We start from the raw sequence: 18,061 nt of genomic DNA on the forward strand, positions 1-18,061 counted from the left end.
TGAGAATTTTCTGAATTTTCTTTTAAAGGCTAATGAAAAATTCTGTCCATAAAAAGAAATTTCGGAAAGTAGCTCCAAGAAAATATCAGACTCCATATGTAGTTTCAGTTATCAAGGTAAATAGGTTCTCAGTCCTATTTTTTTTTTTTTGTTTTTAAGAACAGCTCTCAAGAGATTCATAAAAGCAGAACTAAGACTCATGTTTTAGACAGAAGGGATTTGCAAATATTTTTAAACTGTACAGATCCAAATATGAATCCTCTTTTCTTCCTTCAGTCTCCAGGTTGTTGAGGTGCAGATTCCAGGCATTTCTTTTCAAGCTGCAAGATTCTTCTATATTCCCAAACCTCCAGGACTGGCTGTGTGACAAAAAGTTTCAGAAGCTCTCTCACCCTGTCATATTCAAGATCAGTCATTTCACACTGCCAGCAGGTCCTTTCTTAACACAGAACTAAAAGTGTTAGTAACACTTGCTTTTGCTAGAATCCCTTTTGGACTGTGTGATGAGACCAGGAAATGCGCATATGATGAGATGTAATTCTTTTGGAGATACAATTGTCATTTAGAAAAATGCAAAAAATAAATATAAATAAAAATAAGAACCTTCCTTCATATATATAATGTATATATTTATGCACACATGTAGATATAGATATATAGATATATATACACACACTTCTTTTTTTGTGCAGTGCCTGTGTATGTTTCGTAAATAAAGCCCGTAAAGTAATGATAGAAATATTATAAAGCTATGTAATGGGCAACATTCCTCTGGAAATATACCCTTAATTACAATGAATTCTCTGAGTATTCATGGGGTTGCAATATGTAATCCCTTAGGAATTCTGTTGTAATTTAGCATTAATTAATTTCTACCTACTACAAAGCATTCCTTAGTCTTGAATAATGTAGTGCTTATTGCCTTTTTTGCTAACATCTCGGATTTTTTCCTTTTACCTCTAGTAGTCTGAAGGTTATTCTATGTATTTTTAGACATCAATACAGAGAGCTAAGATCTCCCTACTACCACTCAGACCCAAAGTAATTTGAATGCATTATTTATCCCTTGAGTAATTTGCCACAACTAATCCTCACAAGCAGGTCTAATGCTGGATCCTGTGGGATATTCCTCATTTCTCATTAATATTAACTGTGAATTCACATCTTGAAAAGATACACCAGTGGGGTACTGTTATTAGGCCTCGTCAGTGCTGAAACCCAGGATGCCTGTTTTCCAAGGAAGCTACACCAGATTTGTCAAGGAGGTGAAGCCCTGTGACACAGCCTAGGGAATGTGACACAGTCTGGAGAATGCCCCTGGGGACCTCAACCTCCCAGGTGGGCAGCAAAACAGTTCGGAAAGGTTTTGAATGTGAGCTACACATAGGGATCCCCATCTGGCACTCTTTCATCTCAGACCCAAAACTACTAGCACGTCAATCCATACTTTTTGTGTCACGCATGTGGATAAAATGCCTTGTTTTAACCTCTAGTAAATCTTTATGGATGTGGTGGGGGTGTAACTGGAGTTCTCTCTCTGCAGAGGTGTGTCTTAGCCAGGTAAATCTATGATGATGTTTCTTTCTCACTTTACTACTCAGCTGATCACAGCATCGAACCTAACGGGGCTACTACATTCTCTTCAGAAGGTGTTTCAATATTACAAAGTTCAGAGAGATTCTATTGTCTCTTGAACATAACAGTTGGAATGCAACTACCATATTATAAACCCAAATAACTCAGTATTTTGGGATTCAAGAGATTCACTTTGTTGAAGTGTTTTCGGTTTTTTCTTTTCTTTCAGATGAAATGTATTTGAACTGTCACATTTTTCAGTCACATGAATGAGAAGAAAGAATTACACAGAGCTTTGCTCTTCTGACAGTACTCTTAAAGCCTCCTTTATACTTCTTAAATACTGTTATCAATGCTTCTTAAAAGAAACATCTTCCAGCTAGAAGGCTTAAAAAATACACTTTTTAAAAAAAAAACAGCCACTGATATTTTAGCAAAAAGACAAAGTGTTTATAGTACACCAGAGAACAATAAAATTTCAGTGGTAACAGAAACAGTAAAAAATATAAATAAAATATGTTGTATTGAATATACTAAAGGTCAATTTGAAAAGTAACTAGAGAACATTACCAGTCATTTTCCAAGCTACATCCCCAGTCAGTTTGGTGGGACAATAACATAGTAACAATTTCAATAAGATTTTAATGCAAGCCTTTAATGGAGACCCTATTATGGTACCATTTACCATGTGCACTAATGATGGCAAGATGATTTCAATACCACTCTAAAGGGATTCCATTATGAAGCAATTACAATTTGAAGCTGGAAAAGCAAAATACTTTCACAAGAAATCCATAGAGAGAGTGGGATGGTTCCATTACTGGTTCCAAAGTGGTATGATGGCACTCCAAGGATCTCTCTACAAACCTATAGGGACCACACCAGCATGTGAATTGATAATATACATGATAAGCTTCTTTGCAGATAGACTTGTATTTCCATTTTAAAATAGCGTTTTGTTCTGAGACAGCAACAAAAAATGTAATCTTTAAAATCATACATTTTTCCTACTTGCACTCCAAGAAACGTACATTTGCCTTAACAAGAAATGACCTTCAGTCTTCCTTCCTTTTTAACTCTAATCTTGCTGTCATGTTTATGAGAGAAATTGAGATTAGTTCTACTTCTTTTGGGTCATGTTTGTTTACCACAAATGTATCATTTACTTTGGCACTCACCTACTGAGGTGGATGTAAGAATAATCTGAGGTCTGTGCTGTCGAGCAATTGTCCCTTCACAATCGACCCTGCTGACAGGGATTGGCAAAACTGTAGGATATGAACTTATTTGGAAAATGTCCTAAACCTAGAAAGTTGTGATTTGAAATGGTTAAGTTTGGTTAACTATCTTCATTTTTAAGGCTGAATTCTCTTGTAGTTTCTTATGTAAGGTCCATGTTAGAATTGCTTGCGAAAGTGTTGATAGAACCTTTCATCAAGGGTGAAAACTTCTACAAACGTATGCCAAACTTGCCAAAAAACATAGTTAAGTGTCCTTTTGTGAAATGTTAAAAATGACATAGTTTACAGGCTTCTTATAGAAATTTTCTGAAACTTCCCCCCTCCCTCTTGCCCATTGTGCTAAATTATGAAATTGCAATCAAAACTGGGGCAGGTGTGAGGGGTTGGAGGGGGCACACATGTGTGTAAGATGTGTGTTTTTTGGTTTGATTTAATTTTCCTAAGGTAAGTAATCTGAATGGCCATTCATTTCCAGAATCTTGGAAAAGTTTTATTCAGATTGCCTGTGAAGGTTTATTTCTAGAATTCTGAAATCTTCTATGAAAGTGAATTACTGTTTTTGTCTCAGCTCTGTAATATATCTAGAAAATTTCACTTGTCTAGCAGCATTCTTCTTCAAAACTCTTTGCGGATATTAAAGTTTATAAATCTAAATAATTAAGTATTTAAAACGCAGTGCATTTGAGACCCCTTTTTACATGGCTGCTTACCGTTCAAAAGTCCAGATTTTAGCAAGACCTTGTTCTCTTCTTCTACAATGCATATACAAGCATATTTCATTGCACATACACCAGAAAGACACATTTTTTAAAATCACAGAACACGTGGGGGTAGATTAAACTACATGTCCTGTTCCTCCTAATGCTCTTTGTCCAACATCTTACTAATTAATGCGTTCAGCTCAACAGATCAAGGGCTTTTAGTTGAAGGATCTGTTATCACAGAATATTCCTCCCTTTCCTGGTTTTAACTAGCTGGCTTCCTCACATTCTGTGGAGATCTAGCCACATCTGAGATGTGCGCTTTATCTTCTCAGTTTTGGTTTGTTGTTTTTTTGGGTTTTTTTGCCATTCTGTTAATTGTATTTCCTAATTTCACAACTGAATTCATAGCTTTAACTAAATTTCTCAGCAGGTTAATAGATTTGAAGTTGTAGAGTTTCTGTAAGTTTCAGTAACATAGAAGACATGTTAGAAGAGAACAAAATTAATTTATTAGTGCCCACACAAGAGGAAGAACTAAATATGAAATACTTTTTTTGTACTACTGCTGTATCCAATGGCTTCTCTCAGTACTGGTACTGCCTACAAGAATGAAAAAATCTTGGCTTAAAATTCAGAATAATTTTGTTAAAGTATCATGAACTCATATCTTCACTGCAAATCCGGCTTGCATATTGTATCCAAAGTATTTAGAGGAAACTTGGCTAGAGTATTTCTGTACTGCAACCAAGGTAGTAGTGTAGGTGCATAAAGCAAGAGTTGTTAACAGACCTGAACTGTATTTAGAAAAGGAAAGTCAACTACAAGATGGTGTGAACTGCTTTTTGAAAAGAAAATTTCTCCAGTCCCAAAACTTTCAAAACCACCTAATTCTTAAACAATAATATAAAAAATCAGAGAGCACTATGCTGCACTGCATTCTTTTTATAATTTCTAACCTTGTAAGAGTTCAGCAGGCATACCAAATTTTATTCTAGCTATGTTTTTTTTTTTTCTTCTAAGAGGTCTTAACATTATTTCAACATAATTTTTCTCAATTGAATAAATTGAGGTAATTCTCAACCCAGCTCTTCTATTTACTTATGTGGTGTGCATTTGGAATCTGTTTAGCAATAATTTCTTGGCTGTTTTCAATCCTTTGAAATGCTTGAAAGAGCTAATATTGTGTGCTTGTTTTATACACCATGTGGAACAGGCATGGAATCAAAGCACTGGTTGAACTTCAGCGCTGGCATTCCCAGCTTGCCTGACTCCAGCCACCATGTCAGCAGTGCTCACAGAATCAAAAACAAGGGCAGAGCAGTGTGTAATGCAGCCATGTGTTCTATTAGCTCTACAATTGCAGTCTCTGCAGCACACAGAGCTTGTGATGCTGTCCAAAAGATAGCAATTTGTTTGCAATTTCAGAATGGGGTTTTTGACATGATGTACTTACTTGACATTATAATACAATAGTAGAAGTGGGGTATCATGGCTGTTGCAAAATAAACTGTCATTGCAAACAGTGTCTTGTCCACAATTAAAGCATGGATACTGAAAAAAGGAGAATTTCAACTGACAAAATTATTGCATGTACAGAGCTTGACAAGATGCATTTTAAGGGAGCAGTCACTTCCTTTCCAAGAATTCTTGAGATTCACAATAAAATGCTCTTCAAAAAATCTTGACTGACCTGGCTCTTTTGTGAGCACTGTAGACACAAAGAGTTTTAAGATGTCTATGTTTATGTCCTTATTGCATTTGCACTGCATACAGCATAAAAATAAGTGATGCTATTTTCACTGTGTGAGATCTGGGAGAGAAGCTGCCAACTTGTAGCTATAACAGGCAGCAGCAATAACCATCACTACTGGCAAACTCTGGCAGATATTTTTCCTGTAACCATTGTTTCTTAAAATAAAATCATTTTTTGTTAAAAACTGTCTTTGCCCTCATGCCACTTTGATATCTCTGCTTTCCTTGCTGTCTTGGTTAAGGCCACTGGGAGTGCAATTTAGCAGAGTTCCAAATTTGATATGGATCCCTTGCGGAGGTACAACCAGAGTTCATATATCTCTGATTCTTTCAATCCTCCTTTGTCTCAAGGGGAGTATAAATATAAACCTATTTGGCCATCTCTATAGATCTCTATAGATTTTTGAGGTTTTGTGCTTTTTCTCAAGCCAAAATTGATAAAGATAGTTGCACAGGCAAAAAAAAAAAAAAAAAAACAAAACAAAACAAAAAAAAAAAAAAAAAAAAAAAACAAAAAAAAAACCACCAAAAAAAACCCCCATGCAATTTTAACTCAGAAAGCACAGAACATAATAATCTTCAAGCACCATATCTTCTGACATCACCTAGAATAATCCAGAGAACAGCTGAGAACATTTTGTTTTAACTAAAATGAAATAAAACAGGGAAATGGGTGACAAACCTTGGAAAGATTAACACTGGAGTAATTGAGAAAGGAGGAGGAGGACTAGATGGAAACAGAGTGACAATAAATTGTCATATTGCTATATTAAACAACTAGTGGTGTACTGCATTATCTCTGTCTTCAACTGTATCCTTTGATATGATCCACAGTTCTTCTTTATGATAGGCATTGCATATCAGAGTTTAGAAATTGCTCTTAATCTTGTGTGGGAAAAGGGAACACATTCAAGACGTTATTGTTAGTCTAATAAGGTCTGAACAGTCTAACCAAATTGCCTACCATTTATTATTAGTGCACTTACAACGATAGTTTTATAGCTAATAATACACTCAAGATTTCTACGCACAAGCATCTGTCATTTAATCTTTTCCTCCAGTGTAAATTGACCCTTTAAATGTCTCTCTAGATCTCAAGGTGAGCAGCTTCAAGGAGGGATATGTTTGAGCTGTAGCAAGTTATCACCATCCCAAGTGGTTTGCTGGAGGAAATATGACAGAGATTTCTTTTCCCTCACTGTCGGGTCCATGTATGGTCACTGGCTTACAAGGCTGTACTTTATTGATCAGTAACTGACCACTGTGCATTGGGCTTACAGTTTGGAGCCCCTGATATCCTCCAGCATCTTTTCAGTCCCTTATCATGTTTTGTTCTAGGTTCATAAATAGCTTGCTCCCCACTGACTAAATACTTGTTATTGCTATCCAGTAACTAACAAGATATTACAACACACAATTGCCCAAAGTTAAAAAAAGTTCAGGCTGTAGTATCTTACCACTGCACAGCTGCTGTCAAAAAAAAAAATAGAAAGGACTCAGCTCCAGACAAACCAAACAAGTCCTGACACCCTGCTACCATAGAAAAAGCCTTTTGCTAGCAATTAGAAAACTATATTTATTGGATTTAACCTGGCATGTTCTACTGAATTTTAGCCTGATCTTCCACTGGTCTGTATGACTCAGCTGCAGAAAATTTACTTTAGTTCCTGGGAAAGAAAGATCTGAGATATGAGAAGCTGTATCCAAATATTGCAAGGGAATTAAAATACAGATAAAAAATTAACAGCACATTTCAAAAGTAAGGGTGGCATCTGTCTGTTGCATGATAAGGACACCTCTCTTGATACCTACATAAAGAGGATCACATTCACTGTTGATATGATTCCAGAAATATTAATAAAGTCATAAAAGGAATTTATTTGACTTAACACTTTTCTCACAGAGATAATTTGGTGCTTGTCAGTCCTAAAATTCCACCAATCAGAGATACATGATAAAATTTCTATTCTATTATCATTAGCATGACAATTGTTCTTCCTCTGTGTCATGGCTTTTGAATTCTTTTGCTGTGAGTACTCAAAGTCTAATTCTTCTTTCCTTGTGGTAAAATGCACATAATTTCTACATTTTAAAGATTTAGCTAACCCCTAGAGACAAAAAAAAGGAAAAAAAAATACTTCACAATATTTACAGATCTTCCAGATTTATCATCTACAGTAATGTAGAAGCCCATATGGGACTCTAAAGGATGCAGACATTTCTTAACTCTCTCTACTTTTCTCCACATCACAGAAACATAAGCAACTTCTTCTCCAAAAAATTATCTCCAAATGCAAACTGACTTTATATGAAAGAAATGATTTTTTCTCCTTTCCTGCTGTGTGTCTAGTGGTATCAAAAATTTTATGCAGGACATCCTGAAACCATTTTAAAAGCCTACGTAATTACAGAATTGTTTCCAATAGTTTAATATAGCCCTAGAAAGTAAGATTAATGTTTAAAATTTGAAGGAACCATTTTTAAAAAAAGGATATATGCCAGACAGATGACAATGAAATTTTAAAGAAATAGCGTATTTTCATTTACCAACATTGTTGAAAGAGAAAAGAATACTACTGTGTATCACAGACCTAAATGTCAAAAAGTCATCAATCAATTGCAGAGAAATTACTCATTTTTTGTGGTCTCCTTAATCCTTGGATGTTTGGACAGTGGAACAAAGACTTCAAAAGGAACAGCAGAAAAGTAGTTCCAGTAATTTGGCACAATGAGTGACTGAATCACTGGCCTGGACTGACTTTCCTGTGGCTCAAGGAATTTTCCAGATAACATTTTCTGTGAACACAGGTCTATGTGTGGGTTTCTGTCTGCTGCGCTCCAGTTCACAGGGTATGGTCCTTTCATGTTAAAGGCACCATTGAGATGTTTTTGTCACATTTTAGGAAGGTGCCAGAGAGTCTGGGGAGTGCCTCTGTGGCAACATAACAGAATCCCTTTTAAGCTGTAATACATTATATCTCTTTTTTTTTTTTTTCTGATGTCTTCACAGAACAAAGGGTAGGAGAATGCCTTGATTATTTTTCATGAACAGGCCAATTTTGATCTCATGGCAGATAATTTTTCTGTAGTGTGCATATTTTTTTCTCATCTTTAAAATATTATTACAAATAACTAAGAAATTAATGAACATTTATTGTTTTCTCCCAATAGTGCATACTGAGGTCCAGAGAAGGATATTGTTCAGTACTGAAGCTTTTCACATGTCATTGTATATGTGTGTAAAATATTTCTTGCTATGGTGAGAATTTACCAAATTCTATGGGTAGAAAATTAACATATTGGTTGAAAATAAAGTTATAAAATTACAGAATAAAATCTGCCTGTGAAATTGAAATTATTACCCTTTGCATGCATGCAATTTTTAAATACATGAGCACAAACCAGCATTTTTCCACATAGACTGAACCTCTAAATTTTCAGGATTTGATCATCAGTGCAAATCAGATCAGCTGCATTGACCTTCAAGTTTAACAGCGTTTTAAATGTATCCTAATATCTGTGCCATTGTCTAGGATGGTTTGAGTACAGCATAGCATGGTTATACCTACATGAACTGGAAGAAAGTATAAGTGTTGAGGTGGAAGAGTTACTTACTCTTTGAGGACCTCTATCATAACAGGCATATTTCCTAAATAAATTTTTTTTGGTCATAGTAATTGCAGGATTGGGTCTGTTGCATTTAATAAAATGCTGCCCTTTGAGCAGCAGTAGTACAGAGTATCTGTTTTTCATCTACATGTTAAGAAATGATCCTCCTACACAGTCCACTGATTCCATACGAAGGTAGCAGCCCTCCTGTATGTCATTACTTACATGCAATTTCAGAGTTTCAATGTGGCATAATCAGGCATTAAACTGCATGAACTGCTTAAACTGTCTGGCAGATAAAAGTTGTTCCCTTCTCATTCCCTGTACAAGTACAAATATAGAGGCCTAGTTCAACATTAACTTGCAGATTAGCTTTTGCTGCTTGAAAATGAAAGAAAAAAGCTGATTTTCTGGCTCTGCAGTAAAAAAAAAAAAAAAAAAAAAAAAAAATTAAAAAAAAAAAAAACTAAAAAAAAAAAAAAAAGAAGAAACAAACAAAAAGCAGGTGGGAAGCCTTCATTAAAGAAAGCCACTGCAATTAATTAATGATCAAAAAGGGCAGTGCTGCCAGCCGAGCTTTTAACATGTAATTTTCTGGTATGTGAATACACTCTAAGATCCTTCTTTTGTGAACCAGAAATTGAGTGCTTAGTAGTGACATGCCTCATCCTCCCAGACAATAAGCAGCGTGTGGTTTCACAAGCTGGGGTCACACCACCTTGTAGTAAATGGATGTCAATTATTTTCCTTGGAAACAATGACTACCTGCAACATTAAACTCCCATGCTTTTGTGAGGACACAGAATGTTACCTTGTGAGGGTGTCAGTGATTCTGCCTATTGCTGCTGCAGACAAAGTGTCTGTCTAATGAAGTAGGAACAATGCTTCTTTTCATCTGCTGCATGCCTAACCTTCTCCCTTTGATGGGTGGTGCTGTGTGGGTGGAGGAGCCAGGATTAGTGAATCATTCCTGTTTCATGGTGATATCATCAGCAGCAATGCTTCAGGCTTAGAGCATTGGTTAGTGCTTGGTGCTGAGAGGAACAACATTACATAGGTAGGATCACAGGATGAAAATCTGACTCAACTAAGCCTGAGATGTATTGGTGTTTCTTAAACATCTAAGCTATGGAGATATTGTTTATGAGGTGAATCCAGTGGAGAAAAAAAAATGGTTTAGAACCAGTTTTACATGTTTTTATATATATTTTTATTATCTCTGTATTCTAACGAGCATTTTTGCAGCGTAGCCCTACTTTTTCAAAAATTTTGTTCATGAGGAAGCTGAAATGTTTCTATTGTCTTCCTCAATTACTTCCACCACCAAAGATATTTTCTGCACTCATGATTCTAGTTAATGAAATTTCTGGTGACTAAAATATTGAGTCAAAGGACTGCTCAGGACCTCAGGAAATCTGAGTTCCCTTCTAATTTCAAATTTAAAATTATACGAATATTGAAACAATAATGGGAAGTAAGCATCTAAATAGCCACCAATAAGTTACTTAGCTTCTTATCTCTACTTTGGATAGAAAACTGCTAAGTATTGCTAATGTATTTTCCAGGGTGTTTTTTTTTTTTTTTTTTTGTGTTCAGACAGTAAAATCTTTAGAATACTCTGTTGCTTCCTTATCATTACATATAGGAGAAGGGAATCTCCCATCTCACCTAGGGTTATACAACAAATGAGAAGAAGAAATGGAAACTTGTATAAGGTAGGTTTGGTCAGCAAGTTTTTTCAATTCCTGCCCACTCCCCTTATAATCACAAGAGTTACAGTGATGTTAAAAAAAAAAAAAAAAAAAAAAAAAAAAAAAAAAAAAGAAAAAAAAAGAGGAGAGCAGAGAATCCAGTTGATAAACTCAAGACTGAGTCTTTCATGTGGTTTTCAGAGGAGTTTTAAGAACGAGCTCAAAAAGCTCTGAAACTTGTCTTGGAAAAGACAAGTGGTAAACAGATGTTAAAGATTACTCAAGTTTCTGCACTCACTGAACCACAACATAATTTGATTTTGTTGCTCTTTTGATAAGACCAGGATTTCTGGAGCATGCCTGTATTCAATAAACACACACCTCTGTTTCTTTTTCTATTAATGAAAGTAACCTCTAGGGAACAAAACTTCTCCAGTGGTAATTAGGCTTTTTTTCAATAAAATTTGTGGTATATGGAAGATTATAGATAAATGTTCTTTCATATTTTTGATCAGTTTTTTAATGGATTGTGCCTGTGTTTTCTCTCACTCCTTTCACAGTTGCTAAACTAAAGAAACAGCTGCTGGGGGCATTATTCTTTTGCAAATCTATTAATATTCCTCTCAACCTATCTTTCTATGTTAATGTAATTTTCAGTAAGTTTAAAATGTTGGAAATCCCAATATCTCCTAATCACTTCCTATTGCCTTAAATTTACATATTTTTGGAGATGAAATGGAGAGATGTGTTGCTGTGCATCAGGTGAATATAACTGCAGCAGGTTTTTTTTTTTAACAGAAAGTCCAGTTAATTATTATGTGCTTTCTACTTTGTTTTGAACACCATTTGCAATGCCTTGAAAAATGTAGACAGGAAAAGCACTGTTTATTCTAAAGAGCAAGCATGCTTCCTATAATACCATGAAAACATAGATTTCTCTAATTTCTGGTCAATCTTACTCACACTTGACAGGAAACTTTCCATTCTGTTTTAGGCTGTAGTTTAGATAGATATTCTGAAAATATTTCCACTATCACAATATGATCATGGCAATGTTTTCATAGTGGGCATAAAGAGTGAATTAAATTGGTGGTCTTTGCATCAATGGAGTTTGATTAGCAATGGTTGGGATATAAGGTCACAAAGATGTGGAACTTTAACAAGCCTACAAGAAAACATTTGTTGAAAAGGAATCTAGATGCTGATGCCTTAGCTGGTCTGTCATCCATAGAAGGAGGCACTGGCATCATGAATGAGCCAGAGAGCAGAGGTAAACAGGATAAGGAAAATTGTGGAGAAAATCCTTTTTATTTACTATCAATATTTCAGTTTCAGGATAAGGCCTGAATTTAGGGAATGTTCCAAAACCTACTGTCTGGACATGATGATTGATGATATTAAATGATTGCTTGGAAGTAGCTCAATAAATAAATAAATAAATAAATAGTGGAAACTATATTTGAACCAATTTGATTAATTTTTATCTTAGCAAATAAGCCATTTGGGTTTTTTAATAATCTTACATTATTGCTACATCACTTCTGTAAGAAACAGGAAACAGGGGATTTAAGCACTTGTCTTTACATTCTTCTGTAGAGAGAAAACTTGTCTTTATTTTCTCCTACCATAACCTATAACACACTTTTTCAGTCGAGGACAACCTTAAGTTGAACTCAGGGAAAAATCTCAAGTGACGTTAATTTGCTAAATCCAGTAGACCTAAACTCATACTTACAGCTTGCAAAATCAAACATTTTTTTCATGCAGGTCCCAACTTTAAAACACTCATAAGGAAGGATCCTCTTCAGCTTTATTTTCTCTTTCAAGGAACACTGAATGTGCTTTCAGGTAAAAATTATTTTGTTTTACAAGCTGACATTTTTTGATTCTATGTTATTTTTAATTATGTCTTAAAAACATAAGATTGATTTTGTCCTTATATAGGATATATTTATAAATTTTTATTTATTTCAATCTTTTTTCATGCCTGGTATCATTATCAGAATCCTTAGGTAAAAGTACATGTTTCTCAAACTCTTCCTCAAATTCTGAGGGATTTTTTGTATCTTTTCATGTATTCAAACAGGAGAGAAAATAAAAAAACTTGAAAAATTTACTGTAAAGTCTTCCAAATTCAGAGCAAGGAATCTTCAAACTACTTCAAAAGATGCAAAGAACAAGTATGAAAATGTTCTAGATGCCAAATCACACACATAAGTTTCAGATGCACACCTGTTCACTAAAAGTAAAACTATTTATAAGTAAAGATAGGAATTTAAGCACACAAGTAAGCCAAATGAATAACCTACCTATTTTGCACTCTTAAATGCGTAGCCAGAAAATGGAAGGTGTTCTTATTCAAATGCTTCTCTAAATGTAATAGTACTTTTCTATTTAAGACCTAAAATATCTGGGATTTTCCCCTAAAAATAAATAGAAAATAACATAGTAGTAATAGATGCTATTCTTCAAAAGTACTTAAAAAGATTATTAGAGGATGCAACTTTGAAATGACCAACATGTTAAGGTAAATGAGAAAAAGAAGAAAAATGTTTTTTCACGATCTATAACTTTGGGGCCTTTTGTTTGTCTTTCTTTCTTCCACAGTTGCTTCCCTCTGAGAATATATAAAATCCCCTCTCAAGGGTATATGACTTGCTAGTTTAAAGAATCTTAAGTAAGTAATTCTAGGTCAGGAAAGACTATTATCTACTTTATGACAGTAGCTGATAGCATTCCTCAAGCAAGAAATATAAACCATACAGTAATGCTTTACCCATCTTTGAGCACTGTGGCTTAAAAGCTTCTCAAGATATTGATATTATCTTTTTGTTTAAAACTTTAAACAGTTTCTACTTCATTACCGTGTTTAATTGCTTTTTGTATCTATTTATAATTTGACATTAACTACTTCCTTCAGTCTCTTCCACAGTCTGACTGCAGTGTGGAACAAGAATTTTTTTTTGTTTTAAAGCTCTACATAGGGTTTTCTTTACTGTAGTTTTAGTGCTTTAATTACCACAAATATTACATAATGACTCGCTTTTTGCACACCTGATGTGTAGTTGTTTTCCCTTCATTGTTTTTTTTAAAGTTGAGGTCTATTTTTATTCACTCATAAAAAAGCAACTGTTTCCTCTGTAACTTTTTTGAGTGGTGGGGTCCAAGTTTTCACTCAGCAGTCAAGACACAGCATAGATTTATGCAGGTTTATAATGATGCCTAGTGTTTAATTCTCTATTCTTTTTGAATAATTCCTTCATTTTGTTTATTTTTGGGATTAATGCTGTTCACAATAATTCTCACATCTCTTTCCTATTTAAATTAGGTAGATTCAAGCATCTCACCCTGAGCATGTTTGGGACTGTTTTTCATCATGTGTGTAACCTTGAAGTTATCATTCCTGAATATCATCTATCACTTTATCACTTAATCTCTTGATACCATGATAGTCTCTGTAGCTCTTTAGAGCCAGCTGTTTTTATTGTCCTTAGGAATTTTGAATCACCAGGAAACTTTGTCATCTTACTAATTACCTCATTCTATTATTTCTCAATATGGTGAACAGCAAAAGTCCAGGCAAAAATCCCTGTGAGATGTGCCTGAAAAGTGATCATCTATTTACTCCTTTCTACCCAAGTACTTTATCTTTTAATCCACGGGTTCTTAAGAACGCTGACTGTGTGATGTTGCCCAGTTTTCCATATGAAGACATTTCCGATACCTGTATAAAATTTTATTTTGTGAAAATTGACTCATGATAATACTATATGATAGTGGGGAATTACTAATGTTTCTGCCTACCTAAAATATAGATATGTCTAAAAAACACAGTAAGTACACAATATTTTTCTTTGCCTATTTGGTTTGATGAAGTGCTGCAGTCCTGAGCATCTGTCTTCTTGAGAATGCTCTAGCCAGAAGGACACACTCTCCTCTTTATGGGGTAAAAGTTAAATTCTCAATATTTTTGTTGTTGGTTGGTTGTATGTTCGTTCTGTTGTTCTTTCTTTTTCTGTCCTTTAAAATTTTCTGTGTTGTGGAACTGACCCATTTACACAAACCGAAATTCCTGTTTAAAGTGCAGAATCCAGAACGATGAAGGAATTATTTTTCTGAATGTAGGCATTTTCATAGCAATACTACCAGCAGAAGTAACACAGGATTGCCTCTACTTTCCTTTGAATATTCAAAAATAACAAAATATGGTCTTGTTACAGAGCAATCACTGCTAATCTTCTATACAGCACACGTGGTCTTATTCCTACACATTGCATTTTGTACATTACTTATTGCTTACCCGGTGTTTATCTGCATTCTAATTTGTGTTTAATAAGAAAGATACTTCCATTTCCCCAAAAGGCATTTAATTGAAGTGAAGGTGACCAGCAGGTGGTTTGCATAAAATTTCATTAGCCTCTTAGATTGTTTTTGACACCTTTATGAAAGAATGCTTCATTACCATGCAAATGGTCATTGGCCCAGCTTCCAAGCTAATCACCATATAGCATAACATGCATATCACAGTGTTATATTCTGTGTGATTTATATGATTGCTTCAGCTAATTTCAGAAATATAATAGCACACATAAATAACTGCAGAATGGCAAGCATCTCATATAAGTCATATCCATTTATGCCATTAAGAGTATCCAGTACAATCCAGATAAGAAAAGAATCAAAGAAAATGCATTTTATTGATACTCGTATCCTTCCTAATAAAGAAAATTATGATTTACACCTTTGGTATGACATGGAAACTCAATACAATTACAAATATAAAGTTTCATTTCTTTGGCTATTTCTCATGAATATGAATAAATGAAGGTCTATTTTGCATACAAGTTTGTAGTCCAATAATTTATACAATTTCCAAGAATTAAAATTTTAAAAATATTTGAAAATAAATTTTAAAAATTGCACTTTCATTTTGCAGCAATTTTTTTTCATATTGTTGACTTCTTTAAATATGAGATTTTAATCCTCATTTTTTCTATAATTTCTAGCTTATACATTAGCAGTAGAAAATTTCAAATCAATATCCAGAGTCTGGTTTATTTTTTTTTTCACTGCATGCATAGTTTACATCTTCTCATGTAAAATTCTAATTTTTCTGAATGTTGTTCTGAACATGGATTCAGCTAATTTCAAGTAGTACAAGCTCCATATACAAGGAAATGCTACAAAAATAGTGTGATTTTTCTGAAAAATTTCCCCTTGGTAGAACTTATTTAGAGAAATTATTGCAAGGTCGAGACTGGAAGGGTTTTTTTTTTTAGTAACTGACATCTGCCTACAGCCAAGCATAGGAATGTGTGCATGTTTTTGTGACGTTTTTTTTTGTAAGTAATTAAAATGGAGCTTGGACCTGCAGGTATCCCATATTAAAGCCATTGAATATTTCAATCCCACTTACTAAGTACTTAAGTGTTAATATCTGGAAACCAACACTGAAGTTGCATATAGGAAAAAAAAGCCACAATGATATCACAATTGTTACCCTTTTCCTTTCCTTTCCTGCTTTATAAGTGTACATTTACTCAAACATATTTACCCTTCTTTGGAAAGAGGACTCTTTTTGGTAGATTCAAAACTATGCATATCCTGGTCCTGTCTTAGTGGCCCAGTAGGGTTTGGAGTGAGAGTGGCAGACTATTAGCATAAATCAAATTGAAAAGTCTCACTGTTAGCAAGCCTTTGAGTGATATTGAATTAGCTAGTTTAAAATATTGCTATCATAACAGTGCTTGCTGCAACTACTCCTACTAAAAACAATTTCTGGCTTTAACAAGCAGTATCACTTTTTCTGAAATTCATATATTGTTATAATAAGCAATGAAATTATGTGACTTATTTTGACATATTAATTACTCAATTACTGGCATAATTCTTGCTGTAGATTGTGGAAAAGAAGTCTCAAACCCAAGATTTAGACTTCTGAATTTTTGACAGCTTGAAAAATACATCATATCTCAAGAATTTTTAAATTAGGTTTAAATATTTATATCTTTGAGTTGCTTAATTACTTTAATAGTGAAAACTAGTTAAGGAATAAGTACAATTAACATAAATCTCAGTAATCCAAATGCAACCTGATCTATATGAACTTCATTTTCCTTAATTCATTATTTATAAAAACACACTATTTTTATAAACAGGCACTTTTTATGTTTTTTACATATTTTTCATGAAGAGTCACAGCATTGGAATATGGTTAAAAAAGCATGGCAGTTTCAAAATTCCACAGTGGGAATCATAACACTCCAGCTACTGACATTCTTCTATTGTAATAAAAAAATATAATTTAAAGCATTTCTGCTAACTCAATGGGTGATACAGCATACAAAGAATGAAGTGATTTTTTCTCATATGTCATTTCAACTTTCTATACCTCATAGACAAATCTATAAACTCCATGAAAATGTAACTGTGCACTGTCAGGCTCTGAATGTCTGTTTCTCATTTGGACATTTTCACCTTCTGAATGGTACTAAAATATGTTGCAGTTCTGTGTGAGTTTTAGTGAAAGATATTGACATATTTCAAATCCTCTGATATTCTATTATTGATCTGTGTTATGTGTGGCAACATAATAGGACAAAGTATGTAACAGACCATGTTAAATGTATGTTATAATTTGTAAAATTAAATTGCACAATACATGGAGAAACACCCCTCATGTGAAACAATGGATCTGTATCACAAACTAATTGCAGAAGGTAACAAACTGACTGGAGCACTTGTACAGCAATTCAAACACCAGCTGGAAGTTTAAAATCATGCCTCTGTTGTAAGTGCCAGTGGATCATGATGGTAACTACAGCATGATAGTTAGTTATTAAATAGATGAAAACAATATTGCTCCCTCCCAATCTGTTTCTCCAGCATCAATTTTCTGGCCTCATTCTTGCCTTTACTGAGCTACTGTTCACCTTAGAGAACTTATGTTACATAACTTCTGCTTGAGCACCACTGCCCAAACCAAGCACAACATACAAACCTCATCTAGTGCCTTTCACCAGAAAAGGCTGCAGTGACATCTGTTACTGCAGCTTCTGTTTTGGTTTCTCTGTTAGTCCTTGATAGGGAAACTCTTAGTCAGTTTAGACACGTCATATGGCATGGATCAATAATGTGCCCGCAATCAGATGGTCAGGATAAGCACAGAAGTACAAGGTTAAACAAAAAAAATTTATAAAAAGGTTAAATTTTCCCTAATCAGTTTCCCTAATGTTTCTTTAAACCTGCTAATTTCCACATTCCAAAAAAATCATGAACTGTAACACTGGCAGAGATACAAATGAAGGTAGTGTAGAGCCACAGTGATTGGTTTCAAGATGTAAATGTGTATTTGCAGATTTTTTGAGAGCAGAATTCAGTTTCATTAATTATAAGAAAAATTAAAATAATATTTATATATCATATACTTAGCGTATCCCTCATTTGCCTACAGAAATATCATGAGGTACAGATGATACACAGAGTTTTA

Source organism: Melospiza melodia, chromosome 1 (assembly GCF_035770615.1).
Source record: "Melospiza melodia melodia isolate bMelMel2 chromosome 1, bMelMel2.pri, whole genome shotgun sequence".
NCBI classification, from domain to species: domain Eukaryota; kingdom Metazoa; phylum Chordata; class Aves; order Passeriformes; family Passerellidae; genus Melospiza; species Melospiza melodia.